The 12,044-nt window shown below is 40.0% G+C and overlaps 1 pseudogene; it reads right to left on the reverse strand.

Moving 5' to 3' along the window:
• The window catches only part of LOC129406457 (probable ubiquitin-conjugating enzyme E2 W-A), a 90,638-nt pseudogene that overhangs the window by 8,581 nt on the left and 70,013 nt on the right, over window positions 1-12,044 (reverse strand).

Raw genomic sequence — 12,044 nt, forward strand, 5'->3', positions numbered from 1 at the left:
TTCAAATCCAACAAAACATTGTGTTAGGAGATCACACAAACACAAATGAATTTCCAATCACAAATGTCTTCTCTTACAATACAATGTTTTGCTTTTGTTGACTTTTGGCATTGTTTTCAAGTCATCTTAAGTCATCAACTTTATCTTCTGAACCAGAACGTCTCTTTAAAGTCAGATGTTTCTCTCCATATCCGTCCAAAGGAGAAAGAAATGTAAAGTGGAACAAGGAAAGCCTCTTCAGCAAGTGGTGTTGAGATAACTGCATAGCTATCTTCAAAAAAAAAAAAAATGAACTCTGACCTCTTTCTAATGCCAGGCACAAAAGTCAGATCAAAGTGGATTAAAGATCTCAATATCAGACATGAATCTATAAGGTACATAGAGGAAAATGCAGGCAGAACTCTTCATGACATTGAAGCTAAAAGCATCTTTAAGGATGAAATACCAGACCAAGCAAATGGAAGCCCACATAAACAAACATCAAACTAAGAAGCTTCTGCACTTCAAAAGAAACAGTGACCAAAATACAGAGAGAGTTCATAGAATGGGAAAGAATATTTACCCAATACCCATCTGATAAGGAATTAATATCCAGGATATACAATACACTAGTAGAAATATACAAGAAAAAAATCTTCCAACCCCATTAAAAAATCCGGAGAAGAAATGAACGGAAGCTTTCTCAAAAAAAAAATACAAATGGCCAAAAGATGCATGAAAAATACTCTACATTGCTAGTCATCAGGGAGATGCAAATCAAAACAACAATGAGATATCATCTCACAAAGACTGGCACACAGTCAAAAGAACAAAAACAACCAGTGCTGTCGTGGATGTGGGGAAAACAGAATGCTCTTTCACTGTTGGTGGGAATGCCAACTGGTCCAGTCTTTCTGGAAAATAATATAGACAGTCCTTCAAAAACTAGAAATTGAGCTTCCAGATTACCCTGCAATACCACCTCTGGGAATATATCCCGAGGGTACAAAAATTCACAATAGAAATGACATCTGTACCTATATGTTCATTGCAGCACTGTTCATAATAGCCCAAATCTGGAAACAACCCAAGTGCCCTAGAACAGATGACTGGTTAAAGAAACTTTGGTACACCTACCCAATGGAATATTATGTAGCTATTAGGAGAGATGAAGTCATAAAATTTGCTTATAAGTGAATAGACATGGAGAATATCATGCTAAGTGAAATGAGTCAGAAAGAGAGGAACACACAGAGAAGGACTGCACTTATTTGCTACATATAAAATAACATAACATGAGACTGACACCCAAGTATAGTAGATATAAGGGCCAGGAAGATTGCTCCATAGTTGGAAGCCTGCCTCATGAGTAAAGGGGAGAAGACAGCTGAAATAGAGAAGGATCACTAAGAAAATGATGGTTGGAGGAATTGGTCGGGATGGAAGATGTGTGCTGAAAGTAGGTAATGGACCAAACATGATAACCTCTCAGTATCTGTATTGTAAAAACCATAATGCCCCAAAGTAGAGAGAGAGTATGGGGAATATTGTCTGCTATGGAGCCAGTGGGAGGGTGGGAAAGGGGGGGTATTCTGGGAATATTGGTGGTTGGGAATGTGCACTGATGGAGGCATTCAATAAAAAAAAAGGAAGGAAAGAAAGAAAAGTCACTTTCAACTTTTAGAACAAATAAAAAAATAAATTTTTGTGAAAAAGCAAAAGAAAATTATATAGAGCATTTTTAATGTTCATTTTGGCCATTTGTATTACTTCTTTGAGGAAGTTTCTATTTATTTATTCACCCATTTTTGATGGGACTGGATTTTTTTCTTGCAAAGTTTTACCAGTGCCAGTGATATCTTTGATATTAACCCCTTATCAAATGGGTATTAGATGAATAATTTTTATGATTTCATGGGCTGTCTTTGTATCTTGGTTGCCATATTTTTTGAGATATAGAAGCTTCTTAGTTTAATGTAGTCCCACAAGTTTATCTTTGCTTCCACTTGCTCTTCAGTGGTGTTTCATCTTTGAACATGCCTTTAGCTTCAGTATCATGGAGGATTTTGCCTATGTTTTCTTCCACCCATATACCTTATTCAGGTCTGATGTTGAGGTCTTAAATCCATTTTGGTCTGACTTTTGTGCATTGCATTACAAAGAGGTCTGATTTCATTTCTTTACATGTAGCTGCTCAGTTTTTACAGTACCACTTGAAGAGACTTTATTTGCTTCACTCCCTATCTCTTGCTCTTTTATCAAATATTAAATTATCATATATCTTAGGGTCGGTGTTATATTCCACTCTATTCCATTGGGTCTGTCTTTGTCCAGTACCATGATATTTTAATTACTATTGCTTTGTAGTACAGTTTGAAGTTGGGTAAAGTGATGTTTCCTATCTGACACAATAACTTCATATGTCACTGTGATTCAGTTAATATAAATAAATAAATTTCAGGATAAATAAAATAAAGTTATTAATATAAATAAATAAAAAATCCAGGAATGAATTTTTCTTTCATAATAAATGCTTAAGTGTTGAATACCTGAGAACTCAGCAAAGATACAGAAACAAGAGTTCTCCCTTACCATAAGGATTTACGCAACTACTTAATCATCAACAATCATGAACAGAATAAGGATAATATACCTAACATACATGCTGAATAGACATTCAATGTAATAAATAATGTAAATGTTCTTCAGCTAACATGTAAGTTAAGAAATAACTTTAACAACAATTTCACTTAAAACGTGAGACTTTAAGATTTTGAACAATTGAAAATATTGGTTGTTTTAAAATTCTAAAACAAGAAGAAAAGAAAATCCACGATTAGCCCTATTGACATACTGAAGTAAATCAAGCCAATACATGGACAATGAACAATTGTCTAATATGAAGTATATATCTAGCATGATGCTTAGCAGTTTCAAAACTGACATCATTGAGTGCCCTTCATCAGAGTATAAAGAACTGGATGATGATGATCCTCTCTTTTTGGTTGTTGGTTGTTTTAGGTTCATTTTTGATATAATACCAGGGATGAAATCCAAGATCTCAAAAATAAAGCATACACTCTACCACTGAGTCACATCCCCAACTCCTATTATTCTCTTGTTTAAAACAATAAAATATAAAGAAGTAAATTCCATCTTCAGGCTCACTTCATGAGTAAGTGGGAGAGTTGAAATACAATGTTTTTTATGGCTTCATAGATTTTTCTGTTTTCCATTATGCTTAGCTGCCTTTCAAAGTTGTTAAGCTTTTATTTACTTAGCAGAATATGGTGTGTTTTTACGTACCTGACTGAACTGGGAGTATACCAAAACAAAAAAAATATAGGAGGATTTTTATGATTGCAAGCTTTATGATTCATCTTTAGCATCAAAGTGGAGCTAAAATAAGCTGACAGTAAAGACTAAATTTTTCTTTGCTATGTGTTGTGTGTTCTCAACTCTTGAAGGACTAGAGACTGGCTTCTCTAAGTTCAGGTTCATAGAAGAATTTTACAAAGTTTCCACGTGTAGCATAGCCACTTTGGGTCTCTAAAAACAGTTATGATCTGCCAATTTATTGAATTCACCAAAAGGCTTGTGTAACATTTTGGAATGTAGATATTGTTGATAAGGCAGAGTAGATGAGTCTCTTGCAAAAAAACAGATCTCTTGTACCTAAACATCCCCCCAAAAATAGCATGCTCACCAAACTTCTTATCACAGCAAACCTATTTTAGAATAGAGGTTATGCTTCTTTGTGGTCACTTAGTCCACAAAACTAGTTTAAGATCTTAGCATTTCTGTAGGATAACATTGCCAGAGGTATCGTAGGTTTATTTGGGTTACTCCCATCACAGTGCTCCCATTCTTCCATGTTTGTTTGTAACTTCTTTCTTTGTGCTCTGTTGACTTGTAAATATTGTTTTACTTTTCTCCTTAAGTCCTTTGCATAGTTTATTCAGAACAATGTCCTTTCTGTATGGGCACAGGAAGACAGTAAATGCTATGCTTTTGTAACCTGGGAACCATTTGACTCTAAATGATATTTTCCTCCTGTTCTGATCTCTCGACCTAAGCCTCAGCTGCCCATACTTTGTAGCACTCCCAAAAACAGGGTCCCGATGAGGGACTGTATGCACTAAGGCAAGTGGTGAGCTCTGTGCTACCCTGGCATCAAGATGGGCCTGGTCAAAGTGCCATAATGCTTAACTATAAGTTAAGAGCTTGGTCGTGGACAAATGCTGTCATAATCCAAAAGGTAATAACTAGATTCAGATCCTGCTAGGGTTAGGAATGATTAATCTGGTCTGAGCGCTGGACTTGCCACTGAGTCTGTGGCAAGATGTTCCCAGGAGAGCTTCCCTACAAGCCTCAATGTATCTCTTACTGTGTCCAAACAAAAATAACTAGCACTAAGATGTTGATTGAGTTTTTGGACTTGAGGGAAGGAGAAAAACACCTTAAAGAGGTATTTTGCCAGAGGGCAGTCAGGAAGGGCTTTGGAATACCTCTAGGTATACCTTTGAGCTTGGTGGGCCCTCAAGAAGGGCTTTCTTATGTTGATTTTGCTACCAGACTGTGTGTAGCATGGGTCTAGAGGGTGAGGGATGGAGAGATGAGTGGAGAGAGAGAGAGAGAGAAGGGGAATCAGGGAGTTGTTGGGAAAGAAGCAGTCAGAGTCAGAATCCAGAGGTCAGAGTCAGAGTCAGAGTCCAGAGAGGAGAGAGAGAGAGACTCCAGGCTGCGAGATGGAGCACAGAGACATGAGCAGCAGAAACAAGAGGAGACAGGAATGAGGGGCAGTGTGAGACTAGAATGGGGACTCAGAGAGACTGGAACAGGTGCGTGGAGAGAATGGAATAAATGGTAACTGATCAATCAACCAGCTTGTCCCTCGTTTCCTCTTCCTTCTGCCCCATAGCCTGGGCTGCCTCTGCTGGTCGAGTGGCCCGGGACCGACCCCCCGAACCCGAGCGGCCAGGGGGAGAGCCATCAGGGCCTCTCCCGGCCACCCTAGGAGATTTTTACACATTTCTACATCTTTAAAACACAACTGGCTCATCCAAAGGTTGGTACTTTATGGTTTTGCACTTTCCTGTTATTTAATACCAAAAGATGAGGTGAGGGGACAGATGACATCCTGTAATGCAGAGGAGAGCCAAGAAAATAGCATTTCAAGATAATGACCGAAGTTAATTAATATTTTAGTGATTTTCTTACAATGCTCATGAAATAATGCTTTGTAACAAACATCTCCACAAGCCTGGATGCTTTACTTCAAAATTAGGCTGAGAATCTAGGCTACAACTTTCTCAGTAACCCTTCACGTCAATGGCTGATTTCTTTGATTTATCTAATTGGGTACTCGTTCTCTTTACTCTCACTGCTCTAGAAAGAGTCCCCCAATTCAGGATAACAATCTTTTCCTTAAACTCTCCTGTCACTTACATTAACATTACACTCATCTCCACTCATCCACACTAACAAGGAAGTTTCAGACACTATCGAGAATCTTCCACTTAATACTATCTGCTTGGAGACAGTTTCAGATCTCACAGGTAAGTGCTTGGTCCTACAACAACTGCCACTCCCCCACCCCAACTTCAGATGTTTTTTAAAAGTCGAGATTGTCAAATCTGCTTTAAATAGTTAGAGACCGAAGGTTTCAATGATGACCTCCTTGGATTTGATTAATTTGCTAAAGAGACATGCGAAACTTAGAAATACATTTTATTAGGTTACTGGTTTAATATAAAAGGAAAAGCCTCAGAAGAGATAAAGAGGGTGAGGCATGGAAATAGCAGAAACGTTTACAGTCCTGCCCTCTCTGAAAACACCTCTCTGCCCAGAACTCCACAAGAGCACATGGAATCTGCCCTCTTGGACTTTTACAGTAGTCTTGGTTGATTAAATCATTGCTCATTGGTAATTAAACTCCATATCTAGCATCTTTTCTCTCTCCACAGAAGGTGTGTGTGGAGATTGGGACAAATCAGAGGTTGAGTTCGCTGTTAACCAAACCCCTTTTATAGGTGTTTTGCAAAAATGGCCTTATTAACATAATCAAAGATACCTTTATTACTCTTATTAGAAAATTCAAAGTTTTTAGGAGCTTTTTGTCAAATGGGACAAAGGTCAAATATGCATATCTTATTATAATTATAATTATAATTATAATTATAATTATAATTATGGCAGAATCTCTTGCCCTGTGGCTGGCTGTCTTCACTAGGGCCCCTCGAAGCAGGGTGGGTTAAGTTTCTCTCCCCACCCTGAGCAGCTGAAGACCTCAGAAACCCAGTCACAGCCGTGCTCCAGGCCCCTCTCCATATGATCAGATAAGCCTCACACATGGAGGAACCCAGGAGTGTGGGACCCAGGGCTGAGATCTCCAAGCCTGCTCAGATTGGGACTGGGAGTCCTCCACCCAGACCCCCCATTTCCCAGTAGCTTGGCAGCCACACCCACAAACTGCCCCCAGTTCCGTGTAATCCCATCAACGGCCAAGATTCAAAGTCTATAAAACAAAACTCCTGGAAGCTCACAGCCGCATTTGCATCCGCGTGACCTCTTATAGCCTAGTTCTCCCTCTTGGAGAATCTGGCAAGGTAGCGAGAGCATCCTGCCTGCAAGGCAGAGCCTGGCATGCTCTCCATGGCATATTCGTTATGCCAGACATAGTAACAATGGTAGGTCTCATTCCCCTTACCCTGATAGAGCCTCCAGTGCGGCATCACTGTGAATAACGAATAAAGAGAGGCTGCTAAAATCTCAGGGCTAGGATGAATGGAGACGTTACTAGCGCCTGCTCGAGCAAGTCAATAACCAACAGGATGACAGTGATACAGAGTGATTATAATATTATAGGTACTTCCCATGTTTCAACATACTCAAATCCAGAAGTATTAAAAATATAAAGAGAAATACATAAAAAGTAATTAATATTTGGGTTTTTTTTTCTTTTTCCTTTTCTTTTTTGTTTTTTGGGCCACACTCAGCAATGCTCAGGGGTTACTCCTGGCTCTGCACTCAGGAATTGCCCCTAACTGGGTTTGCCCTGTGCAGGATAAACAACTTCCCTGCTATACAAGAGCTTCCCTGATACAAGAGCATATTATGTTTTTCTTACCATTGGCAGGTTCTTATCTCTAGCCACAAAGGAAGGAAGGAAGGAAGGAAGGAAGGAAGGAAGGAAGGAAGGAAGGAAGGAAGGAAGGAAGGAAGGAAGGAAGGAAGGAAGGAAGGAAGGAAGGAAGGAAGGAAGGAAGGAAGGAAGGGGAACAGAGGAAAAGAAGGGAAAATTGAAGGAAGGATGGGATGCAGGGAAGGAGGAAGGAAGGCAGGGTAGGCACCCACAGGTTGGGAGGGCATTACCAAGAGGGGAAATCCTATGAGGAATGGCTGTTTTCCCTTTTCTATATCTTTGTAAACAAGGGAGTGAGGAAACACAATATTGATTATGTTAAACTAGAGGCAGACGGAAAATTAAGACAGATATTTAAGATAGGATATTTAAGATGGTTATTGTGTCATATTTCACAACCTCTCTGTGGAAGAAGCCATCTGGTTTCGCTCTTTTGACTATGTTCAGAACAAGACTGAACCCTTGAACACTTGTACTGATAAGGACCCCAGGGCCCAGGCTGCCTAGTGCTGGCCAGTAGAGGCTGAGCACTGGAGACCTTCTCGTCCTCCCCACACCTCCATCTCCATCACCATACTGAAAACGCAGTCCAATGACATCTCCCCACCATTCTCTGTATATGATGTACATTCCTCAATTGCCCATCCCAACATTGCCCATCATATTAGTGTGGGTTTTCCTTGGAAAAATACTGGAGTACATGCAATTTGTTACCCTACCCTAGCTCTCTGGTGCTAGGAAACCAGACCAATATTTCCTCTCTTCAAAACTTGTCCTCCAGTCTGTGCTGGTAGACATCTTTTCATACCCAATTTATTTTCATGCCCATAAAGCATCTCTCTCTCTCTTTTTTTCAAAGGTTCTGGTGCTTTATTCAGACAACAAACCCAAATGTGTTGCAAGCTTCCTGTGGGTAGCCCTGCGTATTGTGGAACGCTTAGCAAATAGCACAAATATTTCTAGCTTTCAAAAAAATAATAATAAAATGAGCTTTTCCTTTGCTCTATTTTTACTGCTTAATTCCACAAATCTATTTCCATATAAAAATATAAAAAAAAATCAGAACAAGATTGCTAACATTCCTTTTCCTCAATTAGTGACTTCATTTGTAAAGAAAACATTTTATTTGGATAATTAGTAAGGTAAATAATTAGAACTCAATTGAATTTTGAGGCTGCTTCCATCTCCTAAGGTTTAGATTACTTAAGTATTATAATTTAACATTTGGCATTTAGCTAATCAAGGCAATATGAAAAGCACACTTTTTTTTTGTAGACAAGCAAAAGGTATCCATGGGAACATACATTTTGCAGTAGGGGAAAAGCACTTATGGATCTGTCATAGCATATTAATATTGGTAATGTTTTCTTCTGGATAATCATCTTAATGGTGACACATATTGTGATTAATGTTTATTCTTTCCTTTGAAGAAACTTAAGAGTTATTCACAGTTACCTCTATTGTTAGCTGCTATAAAATATCACTACTGCATGGATTAAAAGAACTTTGTCTTCAGCATTTAAAGTCTTGGGCCATCTGGAAGAAGAAACTAATGAAGGGAAGCTTGACAACTTTTGTACCACCTTCCAGGGGACACCCAAATACAGGACGTTGGAAGGAGATTGTATTTGAAGTAACAGAAAGAAAGAAAGCATTTGTGCTTCTATTGGTCTTTGCAATTTTCTACCCTGAGAGCATATACACACACAAAAATATCTCTAGACTTAGAGATCTGAGGCAAGAAGTAGTATAGAATTAGATCATTTCTTGACCATGCATTTAATTGCAGTGTAAAACAGTATTTATTGATGTTTTAAAATGATTTCAAAACTTGAAAAATTTTCAGAGTTATCCTTTTAAACAGGTTTGCAGTGGGTCAGACCTATTTATCCCAGCATTATTTTTCTTGCAATGGAGAAATCACTAGCAAACAGTGAAGAATGGGGATATTGAAGTCTTGTAGACCGAAGCTGAAGATCCAGCTACTTCACACACTGTTTATGTGAACTTCCATGAGTTGTTTAACTTATTTGAATGTCAGTATTTTGATATGTAAATTTGGAATAGATAGAATGCTGGAGTATTGTGATAAGGTTGATATGTTTAGTGCCTGTTACTGAACTATACTATATATAGTGATAAAGATTACTAAATATTACTGATTTAATACTAATAAAATTAATAAAATGTAATTTAATAAATGAACTAAAGATGAGGAAATGCAAATCAAGAGGTTGGATTCATGGTCCATAACATGTTGTAGAAAGGAAGTCAGACCTCTTAGTCTCACAGTTGTTAGTAGTTGGTATAACTTTGCTAGGATGGTCTCAGTCACATGTTGGAATGTAGCTTGATGACAGTTCTCAAAGGACTTTTTTCAGAGGCTATAAAAAAGGAAAGGGAGTGTCCACTCTTAATCCTGAAAACAACAAGGCTCAACAAAGTTTAGATCTGTCCAAATTTTACTCAACACTCTTCAGGGATTTCAGTTGTAATTGGAATGATTCATACTTTCACTTTGATACTTCCATCACCCCTGGATAATTAATTTGGAATAAAATTATAGAAAGCAGCTTGCTCGTGAGATCACCACGAAAACTTCAAGTGTGAGCATGTGCTGAGGGAGGAACAGTGGCCTGGGTGAGGTAGCAGGAGCACAGTTTTAAAGAGAGATGCTTCCATCTTCTTAAAAGTGGCCTGGTTGGTAACAGGATGCATCCGTCAGATGTCTTCAGAGAATCGTTGCTATTCCTGTGCATTAATGCAGTTTTGTCTCTTTGTGCAGATCTAGACTCAGTTCAAAAATTATTTTTCTGAACAATGGGAAAAAGATCATCATCATTCATTAGCTCTGAACACTGAGAACAGAACCATCCTTAATTATTTCTGAATAGTGAGGAAAGGAGCATTGAAAGAGACCCGGGAGAATCCCCTCACCACTTCAGCCCTGCTCACTCTCTGGAGATAACATCCCGCAGGCCTAGAACAGCCTGTTGGCTAAACACACAGACCTCCACTCTGCAGGGTCTTCAAATGACGCTTCCAGAAGTAGAAGACATGAATATCAGAGGGTTCTAAGGCACCTGGTCTTCAGTATTTTTGTTAGAGACCAAGCGTGGTGAGAAATCCACTTTTTCAGTACTCAGTTCTTCACAAACAGAGCCTCAGAACTGTGTAAGATCATCACTGTTATGCTGAGAGTGAAGTAAGGAAGACCCAGGAGCAGGAATGGCATTTCCCGGGGCTATTTCACCCATCAATTACAGAAGGCTTGAGCCCAGGTAAGGAGGACCCCAAAGCCTCTGCTCCTCCCATTCACCTTCTCCCTCTGCTCCAAGGAGTCTTGAAGGAGCAGGAGGCTGGACGTCAAGAAGAGAAGCGCCTAAAAGACATGGCCCATAATCTCAGAGGCAACCCTCACAAACAACATTTGAAATGCTTGAATTTTCTTTTTCATTTTGTTTGGGGGGTCACACCTGAAGATGTTAGGGGTTCTTCCTAGCTCCATACCTAGCACTTAAAGGTCCTGCATTGGCCCACTAGCACTACATATTCACCTGCTTGCTCTCCCACCACTACTGGATAAATACTTGGTTTGGACCAGTGAACCCACCTGATACCACCATCACTTGCTCTACCTGAAAACTCTGCTGAGCATGGCCCCCATAAAATGAAAATTCAGTAATCACATATTCCCTGTGACAACACCACTTGCCTTTGATGTGGGGAGAGGGGCACGGATGACTCATGTGAAGTGGGGAAGAGAAAGACGGTCACTTTCTCCCGATATGCCTCTGCCACCCGGGACCCAGGGTTACTGGGTTCTTGTCTCACCTCGCAGAAAGGAATTTCAAGAGTAGATGAGCAGTGAAATTGCACAGTTTTTATTTGGAGGTTTTGGAAGGAAGGAAGAAGAGAAAGTGGGAGAGAGTGGAGAGCAAAGTGCTCAAGAGAGAACCCGGGCTTCTCCAAGGGCGGAGAGAGCCCCTACACACATTGCAGCATTAGACAAGAAAGCATGAAAGTACACACCTCCAGAGGGGAGATGCGGGGGCACTGCGTGAGCTCGGCCACAGAAGCAGAAGCAGCACACGGGCTCGGGCAGCATATGCCGCGCTTCCTTTTTTCAAGGTGGCCTTTATAGGGCTTCTCCAACCTGCCCCCATGTGGGGCTTCTACCTAGGTCAAAGTAGTTGCTAGGGAGGTTACCAAGGGGGTTGGGAGTGGTGATGGTCTTCTTTGAAATTCCTTTCCTGACCTTCTGTTTCTGCTGGAGCTTCTGTTGGAGGGGGTTGTCCAGCCTCCTCACGGTCTTTTACAGACTGGTACTTGGGGCTGGAGTGATAGCGCAGCGGGTAGGGCGTTTGCCTTGCACGCGGCCAACTCGGGTTTGATTCCCAGCATCCCATATGGTCCCCTGAGCACCATCAGGAGTGGTTCCTGAGTGCAGAGCCAGGAGTAACTCCTGTGCATCACCAGCTGTGACCCCCCCCAAAAAAAAATAAGACACCAGTTCTTCATGAGGTCAGGGCTATTTAACCCCAGTTTCCCATTGTGTTTGTGAGTGTGTGGGTGTGTGTGTTTGTGAGTGTGTGTGTGTTGTGCACATTTACATTCATGAATACTCTGAAATTTAACCAGATTTGAGATCAAAGCACCAATTGAGATAGGAATTTTGATGTACTGTCAGAGACCTTTTTATTTAAAAAAAAAAATTTTTTTTCCTTTACTATAAAAAGAATACAATATATCTTGAGAGTACTGTGTGGAGATTAGGTTACCTCCAAGATAAACAGTCTTATCTTGATAACTTTCTGGTCAGTGTGTGTGTCTCCATAGAGACAACGATTCCATGAGCTACAAGCATAATAAATTAAACTCATCCTTTTACATAAACAGGTTTTTGGAATTCAGTGAAAGG

Source organism: Sorex araneus, chromosome 7 (genome assembly GCF_027595985.1).
Source record: "Sorex araneus isolate mSorAra2 chromosome 7, mSorAra2.pri, whole genome shotgun sequence".
Taxonomy (NCBI): domain Eukaryota; kingdom Metazoa; phylum Chordata; class Mammalia; order Eulipotyphla; family Soricidae; genus Sorex; species Sorex araneus.